The sequence below is a fragment of the Ambystoma mexicanum genome, chromosome 2q, assembly GCF_040938575.1.
Source record: "Ambystoma mexicanum isolate Mex_15411 chromosome 2q, UKY_AmexF1_1, whole genome shotgun sequence".
In the NCBI taxonomy this organism is placed as follows: domain Eukaryota; kingdom Metazoa; phylum Chordata; class Amphibia; order Caudata; family Ambystomatidae; genus Ambystoma; species Ambystoma mexicanum.
Genome location: NC_090924.1, coordinates 1,155,985,107 through 1,155,999,356, shown reverse-complemented (window position 1 = coordinate 1,155,999,356; position 14,250 = coordinate 1,155,985,107).

The following is a 14,250-nucleotide window of genomic DNA, read 5'->3' as shown; positions in this document are numbered from 1 at the left end:
AGCCACAGGCTAGACCTCAGTCACCAAAGGTATATGACTATTTTTTGTACCTACATTATTACACATGTAAACAAATAAACCATGGGCACATCTGCAAAACCATGCTTTAATGTCCTTGCCAATGCTCGTCACAAGTTTGCTCAAAATCCACCCATGTTTTATTTTTTAAACAGTGTCAAAATATATGTACATACAATAGTCATATAACTTAGCCCACACTTGACAAAATACATTCATTCTTTACACAAACATTGAAGGTTGGGGCTATAATCTGTCTCAAAACTTGTTTCCACATTCGTCAAATAGCAACAAAGTTATAAGCCATCTAAAAATGTTAAGACCCCCCTCTTATTTCGCCCCCTCTTGAGAAAATCCCACCGAACTTTAGAAAACCATTTATATCTATATCCAAAATCGTTTTGCCAAATGTTGTGCAGATTCATCAAATTACACCACATGTATATGCCTTTACAATATTTTGGGACCCCCCTCTAATTTTGCCCCCTCTTGACAGAATCCCACAAAACTTTGCAAAACCATTTAGGATTAGTTGTAGGATAAATTTGCAAAATTACATGCAGTTTCATTGGATGGCACAAAGGTTTTAAGCCATCCAAAAACTATAAAGGATGCCGCGAGGGACCTTTCCCCATTCATAACCAAACTTATAAATGCTTCATTCTCTTCCGGCACCATTCCTAACAATCTTAAACAATTGCGGGTCCTCCCACTTCTGAAAAAAACAAACACTTGACACAACCATTCCCACTTATTATCGCCCCATTACGATGGTGCCATTCTTGCTTAAGATTTTGGACAAGGTAGCGTACCTCCAAATTCAACAATATTTGGAATGCAACCACCTCCTCGGAGTACGTTAGTCAGGTTTTGAACCACAACACGGTACAGAAACTGCACGGATTGACCTTAAAGCACAAATAGATACCTTGCGAGACAATGGTAACACAGCACTACTTCTGATGCTCGACCTTGCAGCGGCGTTTGACCTGGTAGATCATAAGACCCTTTACCACCACTTAGACTCGGCCACTCACTTCTCACAAGATGCCGTAGGCTGGATTCAATCCTTCTTAGACAATAGAACCATGCAGGTTTTCTCACCTTCAGCAGCCGCAGGCCCAATTCCTATCACTTGTGGTGTGCCTCAGGGCTCATGTGTCTCGCCCACTATGTACAATATCTTCACAAAGCCCCTTTTTGATGATCTAGATGGCCTGGGTATCACCTACACTAACTATGCAGATGATACACAGATCCTCATCCTGTTGACGGGAGATTACGACAAGGATTTGGCTTTTGTGAACAGAGTATATCTCATCATCCAGGCATGGATGGCCTCTCATGGACTATGCCTGAATGATGATAAAACTGAACTCCTCATCTTGGGCACTACCGCTAATCTTAATAAATTAGGCCATCCATACTCTAACTTCACCATAGACAACAACAATATCCCAGTAGCCAAGGAAGTGAAAACTCTTGGCTTCTACGTAGACTCCATTCTCACCTTCAAAAAACAAGTAAATTCCTTGGCTACCGCCACTGCCTCCACGCGCAAGCTAATTAGAGCAGCTAAGCCATTCCTCACACCCAACAACAGCATTACTTTAGCAAGAGCCTTGGTATTATCTAAACTGGATTATTGTAACGCCCTAGATATAGAATGCAACAAATACATTACCAATAAGATGCAGATCTTACAAAACAATGCTTTAAGAGCAGCCCTCAACATCCCTAAGAGAGCACACATATCAGACTTTAGTAGATCCAACAACTCGCTCTCCACCAAAGATAAAACCTTCCTCAAATCAGCCTCCTTAACTCATAAATGCTTCCATGCCTCCCAGTACCTTATTTGTAGATTCCAGAGACACTCCACTAACCGCCCTTCCAGAACAGCTAATACCAACCTACTTCAAGTGCCTAGATTCAAACGCATGAAGACTGGTGGTAGTAGCTCCCCAGTCAAAGCTGCCAAAAACTGGAACTATCTCCCACCCTCTCTAAGAGAAGACTTGCCCTACCCACGCTTCAGATCTAACCTCATCCAATGGATTAAGGAGCATGACATCTGACCTCATCCACACCACCACACCACTTTCCACCACTGCGCATAACTGTATACATGTATTTATATATTTGTATCTGCGTACCTGTATCTGTATAATTGTATATATTGTACATAACTGTTGCTTGATGCTCAGTGCTACCTCTCGCTTATTTGTATGATTTAGGCCAGCACTGTCTATCACTATTATTTTGTATTTCAATGTACAGCAATGTAACCTAAGCTGAACAATCCTCTTTCCCTCTTCTGCGCCCTAATACCCTTGGGTCCAGTGTGCATTATAAATAAATAAATAAACAAACAAACAAACAAAAACTGCTTTTCCCGAACCCTGTAATGCAGAAATAGGTACATTTGTCCTAGGACATCTGAAGTGTCCGCGAACACCACAGCACTGCCCAGGACATCTGGAGTGTTGGCGGTCTTTCAGGGTGTGAAACAACCCTTTTTTTGTCTTCTTATGGCCATATCTGCCTCTCCTGACGCAAATTTGGTGAAAATCTGTAAAGTAAAACTGAAAAACTTCAGAAATTCGCCAGTTATGGTAAGCGAAGCAACCATAACTCGCGCTACCACCACCACCGTGCACTTCTAAGACTAACACCCAGGACATCAAAGATGACATCACAAATGTCATTGATGAGATTAATGTTGCTTTTTTAAAAAGAAATTCACTGCGCTGTCCTCAGACCCCAAAAAAGTCTGTGAATCCAACCTGGCGGGCGTTTCCCCGGAACCGGCGCACTTCATGTTTTCTCAACACCCAATCAGTGGCTGCGTCCCGATGTCTGCGGACCACGCAAAAGTCAGCACATTTTTCTGGGCCAATCAGAGGCCAGTCCGCAGACCGAACAGGGAAGTGAGTCCATGGACTGGACATAGATATCACACATTTTTTTGCCTTACGTTTTGGTTGTTTAAAAAAAGAACTACTGGACGGCTTTACACCAAATTAACAAAAGCACGCTTTTGGGAACAAGCCGCCGCTACTGCTGGACAATTGGTGAAAATCCGTTGAGCGGTTTGGGCTGTAGGCGTGAGCAAAGTCTTTTCCCATTATGTCTATGGGAAAAAAATCAATTTTGAGACCCCCCTATAACTCTGCCCCCCTTGACCAAACCTCACCAAACTTTGCATAAAACTTCAGAGTGGGCGTAGGAGGAGAAAGAGGGTGAGACTGGCCCAGGAAATCCCACCAGTGCAGGCAGTGGTTCCCCGCAGGCAGCCACAAATCCCATGTATAGGGGCCAATCCATTCAACTTAACTCCAGCACAGATCCACACCCTGTACCGCCTGGACAGGGACACCATCACCATCATAGAGGAACTAATATGTGAAGACTTGGTCAGCCTGATCAACATCCGCACCCCCATCCCCCTCTGCTGAAGGTGGCATCTGTGCTCCACTTCCTGGCCACAGGCACCTACCAGCACACAGTGGGACAGCTGCATGGCATCTCACAACCATGTTTCTCTGGTGTGCTAAACCAAGTGCTGGATGCATTCCTAAAGCACACAAGGGCCTACATATCCCTACCACGGACACCACAGGAGGCGAATGACACCAAAATAGCATTCCATGCACTGGCAGGCATGCCCAATGTCATTGGTGCCCTTGACTGCACCCACGTGGAGTGGGTAGACACACATGCCGTGGAGGTTGTTTACCACAATCGGAAGCTATTCCACTCCATCAATGTGCAGAAACCATGCATGATGCAATTGAGCTGTGAAACTCCTCGCTTCCCCGCTATATGTAAGGGCATGTCGTACGAGGCTGCTGGCTGCTGGGTGAGTCTGCTCCCTGGGCCATGGGAGAGTTTTTGGGGGGTGTACATGCATACGCAAGCAGTCTGCTCTCTGGGCCATGGGAGTGCCCTCAATGGGGTGTCTGGACACTGTCCATGCTGCCAAACACTGTGCCCATAATCAACCAAATAAGATATATGACACAGACAAGGGAGGCCAATGCACTCTGGTCACACACCAATGTGTAAATGTCAGACTCACAATCAGCGCACACCCTTGAACATGTCCACTGGACATCACCTGACCATACCCTCAGCACCACAATCACCATCACATGTTCACAAAGCTGAATACACATGACCGCATTGAAGCACCTCGCTGTACAAGCATCCATGAGTGCGCAGTATGAATTCCATCTCAGGCAATTCCGCTCTCACTGCCCCTCCCCGACAGTAACACTGCATAACACCATGGCAACATGTGCAGATGAATACAAATGGCAGAACACATGCAACAAGGATTCAAATTGAATCGATCAAGTAGTGAGCAACACCCACATGGGTGCGATTGGTGCGTGAATCGCCCACAGCACATGTACCAGCATGCAAGTCGACACCCTGCTTCATCTAAGGTCCTCTTCCCTACACTGGCGGACACTACCAACAATCACATTGTGCCATTGTGACTAGTATGAAGACGTCGAGGGACACGTGCATGGCATCTACAATCATCCATATACATCATTGTCTAAACAATCAGTATCATGTAGTCCATCAGCCTAATGCATCACACATTGCCCAACATGCATTTGGTTTCATCCCCTGCCACACAACCCTCACATGTGTGTACATCATGGATCTTGTCACTCTATCTGGGTGGTTTGTGATTCCCTTGTCAAGGCCCCTAAGTAGCGTATGTCACCCAAGACCAGCACCATGGATTACTAAGTAGTGTACAGGGCAGTAGTTGTGCAGACGTGAAGTCATTAGCTGCCATTGACGAAATACTGTATGTGAGCATGAACGATGTACAGGCCGAGCACAAATGGAAATTGAGAAATACGCGTACACATACATTTTTGTGCTCCCATGCAGGTGATGCTGGCTATCCCCTGAAGACGTGGCTCCTCACCCCTGTCGGAAACTGTAGAACAGTCACGACAAGGACTTCAATTGTGCCCATACACGCACTTGTGTGGTCATAGAGCAGACCTTTTGACTGCTGAAGGCATGGTTTTGCTGCCTCAGCAGGTCGGGTGGTGCCCTCATTTACGGGCATGAGAAGGTGGGCAAGATCATCATGGTATGTGTCATGCTGCACAACATGTGCATCCGGCGATACGTACCTCTGAAACTTGAGATGGACCAACCATCACCAGGTGAAGTTGAAGATGAGGAAGGAGTAGATGTTGGACATCGGCCAGGTCACGATACACTTGAGGGACGTGCTGTACGCCAATCAGTCATAGACCATTTTTTCTGATGCACTGGGATGCAGAGGGTGTTATGTATGTGGGACTTTGGGCACTGGGTGTGGGGGTATATGGGCACTGTGCACTGTCATGCAATAAATTGACACACACCGAAGAAGCAATGTCTAGTCATGTGTTGTTTTTTATACAACGGGTGTATTCGGGTATATTGTACAGATGTTATTTACAATATGAATGAACCCTCCACCCCCACACACCCCCTTCCCCCAACACCCCCACACACCCCTCCCCCAACTCCGCTCACACACCCCTACTGTGTCGCCCCTCCCGCAACGCCCCCTCATACCCCTCCCCAACATCCCCCACAACACCCTGGGCCACAGCTGCAAATCCATCATGGACCCACTTTGAATTCCTGTTGATTGCCTTGATGACGGCCGCAGTGTTAACTCCTCTTGCCGGCCCTCCATCCTTGACAGACGTCCTTCGATGTCCCGTATTGCGGTGGTGGAGGTGGATGGTTGGGTTGCTGGTGTGTGTGTGGCCAATATGCATCTGTCCTCTATTGGCGACCACTCTCCATGTCTGCCCTGTCCTTCAGAATCATGATTAGGGGTGCCCTGTGGGGTGACCTGGGGGCTTGGGGTTTGACCAACATCCTCAGACAAGATGCCTCCTACATGGGTGTTGTCATCATGGCCCTCTTCCTCATCACCACTATGAGGTGTGAATGCAGCTGTCTCCCCAACGGAGATACTCAGTTTCCATAGATGTCGCCTCACCCCATGTGGATTGTGTCTCCAGGGGTGCAGGGGAGGGTGCAGGGGTGCAGAGGCAGGTATCTGTTGGTCCTGTGTTGGTGGCTGCGGAGCAGGTTGGGCACTGGTGAGTGACTTGTGTGGCACTTGGACCATCCCTGTTCCAGGATGGATCCTGGTGCCATCATCCTGGCCCCTAGCCTTTTGGCAGGTGTCCTGGCCTGTGCACTTGCATTGTGTTCATCACTGTCTGCATCCGTTTCTGTGGGGGACAGAGAGAGGCAGGGCATCAGTGATGGTAGTACTTGCATCATGCATGCAATGGTCTTTGTGAAGTTAGTGCCATGTGGATCGTTGCATGCTTGTTGTTGCAGCGGACAGGGTGCGTGCAAGGATTGGGGGAGTATTGCCATCCCTCAGGTGTTCACATGTTCACCATGGTGTCTGCTGTGGTGCCTATGGGTGTGTTATGTCTTGCGTGCTGTGTGACATGTGCAGTTCATCTGTGTATCAGGTGTGTATTTGTGTATGGGAGCGGCATGCAGCATGCAATTTTATGTGACAGTGGTAGGGCCAGCATCTGGACAGTGATATGTGAATGTGTGTATGATGGGCCATGTATTGGCTCACATCAATATCAAATTTGTTGGACAACTATGCACCAGGATGTATGCAGTGACCAACCTCAAGCCACCAGGAGAATGGGTAAACAATTACTATCAAATACCAGTAGATGTTACATCTTGTGAGCATCTCTGTGAAATCTAAATAGACTTCAATGAATGGCCGAGAGGACCCAGGCAAGACTTCCGTGCCTCAACTCAGGGTGTTTCCGGAATTTAATTATTTGCAAACCATGCAGTTCCCAGTATATCTATTTACCTGTTCCTGGAGCTCTGCTGCAATGTGTCTCAGTGAAGTGTGCGACGGGTAACGTAGTTGCTCTACAGTCCGAGGAGCAGCTCTACAGGCATTACTACTTTCCCAGTAAACTCCTGTCTCCACAGCAAATACGTGGGTGATGGGACACATCCCATCTTTTTCCATAGCTCTTGTACTTCTCTAGGTGCTTTTCCTTGCATCTCTATGATTTGAAGCACCAGAACTGCAGAGTATGGGGCTTGCAACTGTGCCTGCTGGGATAGAGTTTCTATTTTCTGGAAATTGTAAATGGTAAGTACGCCTCTTCCTCTGCTGCCTTGTCTGTGGCATCATTTATGAGGGCTATTGGATTAGTACGGTTTGTATGCACAGTGCATTTAACTATGCTTACACCTGTGGACAAGGTTAATGCTTCAATTAGTCTAGATAGCAGCGCAGCATTCTGGTCAGGGGTCTCGTCAGACATCCTAAAACCTCTTCTATGCCACCTTGATATCCCCAAATGCACAGTGGAGGTGACATATGCAGAGCAAGAACAAATAGTGACTACCTTCCCCTTACTCATTTCTAGTGCCTCTATAAGCACCACAGGTTCAGCTGCTTGTGCAGAGTAATGCAAAGGCAACCATCGCTTCAGTCTGACCCAGTATTTTCCCTCCACAAAGCCCACAATGGCTGCATCCATATTCCTAGTCACCAGAGTCCTGATTAATTGTTGAGGACCGGTCAACAAAATGTACCTCACCTCCCTCCCAGGCATCTTCTTGACATTCAACCTCTTGTATAGGGGTGCCAACACCCCTAAGTAGAGATAACATTATAGGCAGATCAATGGTTCCATTATTGCAGAAATCAGGATTATAGTGCCTTTTAGTTAAGGTAAAAAGTGCACATGGCGCTGCGATATCTGGGTTAAAATGACCCAGGAAGTGAAGGGTATTTTAAATATCACACATATATCATGAATATATAAAAATATATTATGAAAAAGAGATAGAAAGTGAGAAATGCTTAAATAAATAATTAATTTCTCCCTGAAGGGTAGCACAGTGGCAGACTGAGTGTTAATTCCAAATGGATGCCCAAACACAAAATGGTGGCTAAGTATCAAGGACAGGGGTGCAAAACAATGCTCAACAGTAGAAAGTTTTTGGCAGCATCTTTTTGTGAGATAATTACATCTGGTAGGTTAATCTTGCAACTTGGCATGAAAAGCAGACACGATTGATGATGGAGTCAGACAAAGGCCAGGGAAATTACCAATTTGAACAGAACATCTGCATTAGTTGGCACCATTTAAATAAGGCTATTCATTTTCCCACAGTATAAGTGCTAACTAAACTTTGCAAGGCCTCGAAAAGTAGATAAGTGATTCACAGTGATGTGATTAAATTTGTTCTTGGCAAAAGATGAAGAATGGTGTAATTGTGTTCAGACGGCTTTAAAATAGCGTATATGTATATGCGTCAGACACAAGTGTTAATGCCAAGTATGCTAATGTGGGCTTGGGGTGCTCCAGATAAGTCAGCCTATCACAGAGAAGTGATTTTTTCATTTGGCTAAGATAACCTATTAGAAGCATACTTCAACCATGTAGTCATTTGTATGAGGGTGTGGCATCATCCAAATAACCCTATATAGCAGGTTGAAGGCAAAATGTTGGTGTGTGCTTTTTCAGAAGTGCCTTGTAACCTCTAATAATGACTGTTGTGAGAACCACCCAGGCGCATGTTCTTTTGCTCCTGTCCTTGCCTCAAGATGACTTCACAGATGCCAGAAAGCCTGATGGGAAGAAATCTCCCTTTCACTCTCTTCTTCTTCCCCCTCATATGTTGCACATTCATGAATAACTTCATCAGGTTGCACTAGCTCAGCTACAAATATTGTAGGATTGACAAGATGACATTGCACTGGATGTATTGATGCAATTGATAAAATTACACTCGTATCCTGAAAGTCTTTGGGTTGTCAAAGATGACTTGGATTTTTGTAAGATCACAAAGACCACATTCTCTATACACAGTGTCACCGGGCAACCCATGGTAATGCTTGAAGAAATTTGAATTGAAAAAGCTGCTGCTGTCAAAACCTTGCTCACAAGGAAGCTGTCCCTGCATCACTAGGTCTAGGAGTATGCTGTAGTATGCTAAAGGTTTGTGGCCTTGCGATGTTTGCTGGGTCAGGACCACTGATATCACCTGCCCATTTGAATAAGAAAACAAATAAAATGGTTACAGAGCCCCAAAAATTGCTGCATCTGTTTCACTGTGACTGCATGAGGAGCATTCTGAACTGTAGTTGCTCTCTCTGTCATTACTTTCCTTCCTGCAGGTGATATCGCTTGCCCCAAATATACTACCTCTCTCAGTACTGCACATTTTCTCTGTCCACTTTGTATCTCTTTTGCACAAGCAGGGTGAAGAGTGTTATTGAGTCTCTTCGACACTGCTCATCTGAAGCGCTACAGACTAGCAAATCATTCATGTACTGAATTATGGAACTGGACACATGTAAATACCCCAAATCCATTTGAACCACCCTGTTAAAAACAGTCAGTGATTCACAGTACACCTGGGGAAACCTTGTGTGCTCAAATCTCTGACCACGATATGCAAACACTGTGAGGTACAGGGAATCAGGCTGCAAGGGGACCGAGAACATATATATTTTTTTAAATCAATCATTGTGAAGTGGGTCATCCCAGTAGGGATGTTACAGAGAATGGTAGCTAGATTTGGTACCATCAGACATTCCGCCTCAACCATATTATTGATGGGGTGTACATACTGGACCATCCCCCAATGGGACCCCTATGCATTCTTCACAGGGTAAGTGGCTGTGTTACATGGGGACACAGAATGTTGTATTATTCCTTGCTTCAACAACTCCATAATGGTCTCGTAAATCACTTTGTCCACCTCTCTAGACATGGGGGGCTGTCAGGAACCCCCTTTTGTCGGCCTGGTCTTTATGGCATTGATGGAAGAAACATTGTTTCTGTTCTGTTTTACTTCCTTCAAGATGGTGACAAGTAGCTCCTCCATTCCGTTACACAGTGGAAGGTCTAGAATTTCTGCAAGATGGCGTTTCTGCAAGCACCAGTGGATTCAGTGATGCCGAAAGCATTCTCAACTGATAAGGAGCCACAGAATGGTAAGCGAATGCTTTGCTTCTTTTCTTCAAGCACTGACGCTCCTCTGACTAATCTTTTCTTGTTTCCCACCCTTGTTTTTCAGTATACCTTATGCCCGCTCTGAGTATTCCTCAGTCTTCTTCCTGCTTCTTGGCTTTTTGCAAATCTCCAGTTTTCCTTCCTGTCTCCCATTGGAGCTTGGGCCCTGATCCTGTTTCTACTTTCTGTATTCTTGTTTTCTTACTCCTGTGCTATTCTGCTTCCTGGACTGTCCCTGCATCAGCTATTGAAGAATACCTTTCCAGTCCTACATTGTTGTTTCTTCGAGTCCATCTCAGCATTCCATATGCCATTGCATCTGCCTGGCTGTCATCCTGGAGGTTCTTCGAGACGTTTGCATATTCCGGGGTCTCAAAGGTCTCTTGGGCTGTTGGCTCTTGCCTATGACCCTCCATCCAAGAAGACCAGGTCAACTCTTACCATTCTGATAGTAAGCAACGCCGAAAGGAAACTTAGAAGATCACAATAATATGAACCAAGTACAGCAACTCATGGCTGCGGTTCAAGCCTTGATGCTGGAAGTACAGAATTTGAAAACAGAAAATGCCGGTGAAAACAGAAAATGCCGGTTTAAGACAATTAGTTCTACAAAGTCCAGTGCGCCATGAAATTCCCCCTGGACCTCTTATAGGAGGGAAGTTTGAAGGAAATCCAAAACAATTAAAAGCGTTAATTGATGCCTGTTTGATGCAATATACTCTGAAACCCTCCTATTTCCCAACTGATCGATCCAATATAAGCTACATGGTTTCTAACATGGCAGGAAGCTCTTTGGCATGGGCTACCCCACTGGTAACCACTAACAACCAGATCCTCGACTTCTTTCCTGGATGTGTGCATGGATTTGCTCATACATGTTTAAGGCATTACCTTCCCTTGATGGTTCTCGAGCAGGAGCTCGCACCCCCTGCTGGAGCAGGGCTTCCCCCATCATCCGCTGTAATCGAGGGAACCCCAGCCACATCTAGGATCCACTCTGCGGCATCCATCACTTGCCAACCGAGGAAGCATTAATTAGGGCAGGCAGCGCCTTTTAATTTCGCCACCCTTCCTGTTATCTCCACAAAATGCCCCATGAGAAGGAAAGGACGCCTCACAGACCTGCTGTGAACAGTGGCATCCCTTTCACATGTGTTGCCGTATCCTAAGATGGCCGCCGCCATAACCGACCTAGGAGAGAATTTGCAACGCTGCCGCCGCACAGCTGACTGGCTTTGAATTCTATATAAGCCAATAGAATCAGCCGGCAGGCGGAGCCAGCCGTCTGACAAAGGCCGGAGGATAAAGGCTATCCCTGTCTGAGCCTGTCCGGGACGGAAGAGACAAATCCCACTACCAATTTGCATCAAGACTATCGGAGATTGGAATCTACTGCACATTGCAAGGATTGCCTGGTAAGAGCTAACTCTTGTGCAACCTCTTTGCGTCGTCCTTTATACTACAAGCCCTCACGTTACCGTTCATACCAAGCCTACTACGATTGACTCTACCACATGAACATTCCATATCCTATAACCACGTTGACCTCCAGTCTACATGTGCAACTGCCTCTTTGGCATTGTGTGTATTAGTACACTGGAGTCCTTTATCTTTCCCTCCTGAACCACTTATATGTACCTATGTTTTACCTATCATGCAATAGCCTTAAAATACTCATGTACGTTGCGGTTGCCACTTAAAAATATGAATCCACATGTATTTGCACACCTGACTCACACCATTATACAAAACAAAGAGCCCGCATTCATACGGCATTAAGCTGCACTAGCACATAATCACTCATAGGTATGATCTAATCTACAGTGTGAAAACATTGATACATACTCGTACCACCCAACTGGGTGTTCTCAGTCATTTTTTGCCTAGCTTTAACCAGCTTTTGCTCTGACTAGAAGTGCCCTGCCGCTGCCTGAAATACTGTTTGCATTTGCTCTGACTAGAAGTGCCCTGCCGTTGGTTTATATTTTGTTTGCATTTGCTCTGACTAGAAGCTCCCTGCCGCTGATCGAAATACTGTTTGCATTTGCCCTGACTAGAAGCGTCCTACCGCTGGTTTACATTCTGTTTGCATTTGCCCTGACTAGACGCGCCCTGCCACTGATTGAAATACTGCTTGCATTCGCCCTGACTAGAAGGGCCCTGCTGCTGGTTTACATTTTTCTTTGCATTTGCCCTGACTAAAAGCCCCCTGCTCCAGCTTAATTACTGTCTGCATTTGCCCTGACTGTAAGCGCCCTGCCGCTGGTTTACATTTTTCTTTGCATTTTCCCTGACTAGAAGCACCCTGCTGCTGCTTAAATATTGTTTGCATTTGCACTGACTGAAAGCGCCCTGCCACCCACATCTTCCAATATATTGCATTTGTTCCGAAGAATCAGCTTTGCGCCTTGCACGCACACCATGCAGCCCACTAGCAAGATCCTATACAAATTTCATAACCACCACCATCCCTGTGCCACCATACTCTGTGCCATCGCAATCCTCATCATCAAACTGGATCTTACCCAAACCTATTCCATCCCCACTTGCCCAGCTTCTCAACACCTTACCACCCTGACTCCCTCTCAACACACCTCACCCTCTTACACCACTATGCAGGAACCCCAAGGTCCACACACAACAAGCTCTCACTTCACATACAGATCCCCTCTGCCACATCCAGCAGAAGCACCATACTCAGAACACAAACTCTTTCAAAAAAGGTTGCAGGCACTCCTCTCCAGAAAGAACATGGCATGATAACCTGTTCTGAGATGAGAGTTTGCAGCACATGCTTTTTGCTCACTGTACCTTTCACAGATGAAAAATACCCATTTGCATATCAGTCTTTGTCCCGCCCACATGAGCAGTCCAGCACCGAAATCCTATGGCAATTCCTCTCTGAAGAAGAGTACCAACAGCAACCCCATACACGAAGTGAAGCTGTGCCTCTCTGAGCACAGTGAGCAGGGAGTCCACGTCTAGTTGCCCACAGGAAACTCAGGGTGACCAACCCCAAGTTCCTTGCAAATATTTCAAAAAAGTAGCAGGCGCTCCTCTCCAGAAAGAACATGGCATGATAACCTGTTCTGAGATGAGAGTTTGCAGCACAGGCTTTTTGCTCACTGTACCTTTCACAGATGGGAAATAACCATTTGCATATCAGTCTTTGTCCCGCCCATATGGGCAGTCCAGCACCAAAATGCTAAGGCAATTCATCTCTGAACAAGAGTACCAACAGCAACCCCATACATGTGTTTCAGCCTTGTTGGGCCTCAGCAGTGAGGTGAAGCTGTGCCTCTCTGGGCGCCGTGAGCAGGGAGTCCACGTCTGGTTGCCGCCAGGTAACTCCTCCTCCACCACTTCACGCAATCTTCGCCTAGGCTTCCGATTCACCCAGAAATACACCACGCACATCAAACACCCTCTCACTCCCAATCACACATTGCACAGCATTACACTCCACCTCATCAACACACCCACCAAGTCCATACACCCAGCCTCCTCAATACCACCAAAACCACAGCTCGACAGCCACATTATCTAAATTGTGCCCTCCTCAACGTTAGAACACTCACTGTTCATGCCCTAGAAATAAATGATCTCCTTACCAACAACAACATTGACCTACTAGCCACTACCGAAACCTGGCTACATGAGGCATCCAGCCCTGCCATCACCCTGGCACGCCCAGAAGGATACACCATCCTTAGAACAGACAGACCAGCACGCCTAGGAGGAGGAGTAGCCTTCCTATTTAGAGAAACTCTCTCCCTCAAATCCAATAGCCACCCTCGTCAGAGTAACTCTGATATGCTCTCTGTCAAACTCTCACAGTCCCCCAATTGCACTATCAATATACACATGATATACTGCCCCCCCGGACTCCCATCAGACTTTCAGGGACACCTCACTCACCTACTCAGCAGTAACATCAAAGGATACCCTAGGACCCTCCTCCTCAGAGACCTGAACCTAGGACTTAACGACCCCAAAAACAAGGCTGCTGCCACCCTTGCCAAAGATCTGAATGACCTAGGGTTCACACAAAAAATCCCCCCCCCACACATAACAAAGGCTGCACCCTCGATTGGGTCGCTGACCATAACTGCCTCACCACCATCATCTCTAACACTGCCCTACCTCTGACTGACCACAACCTAATTTA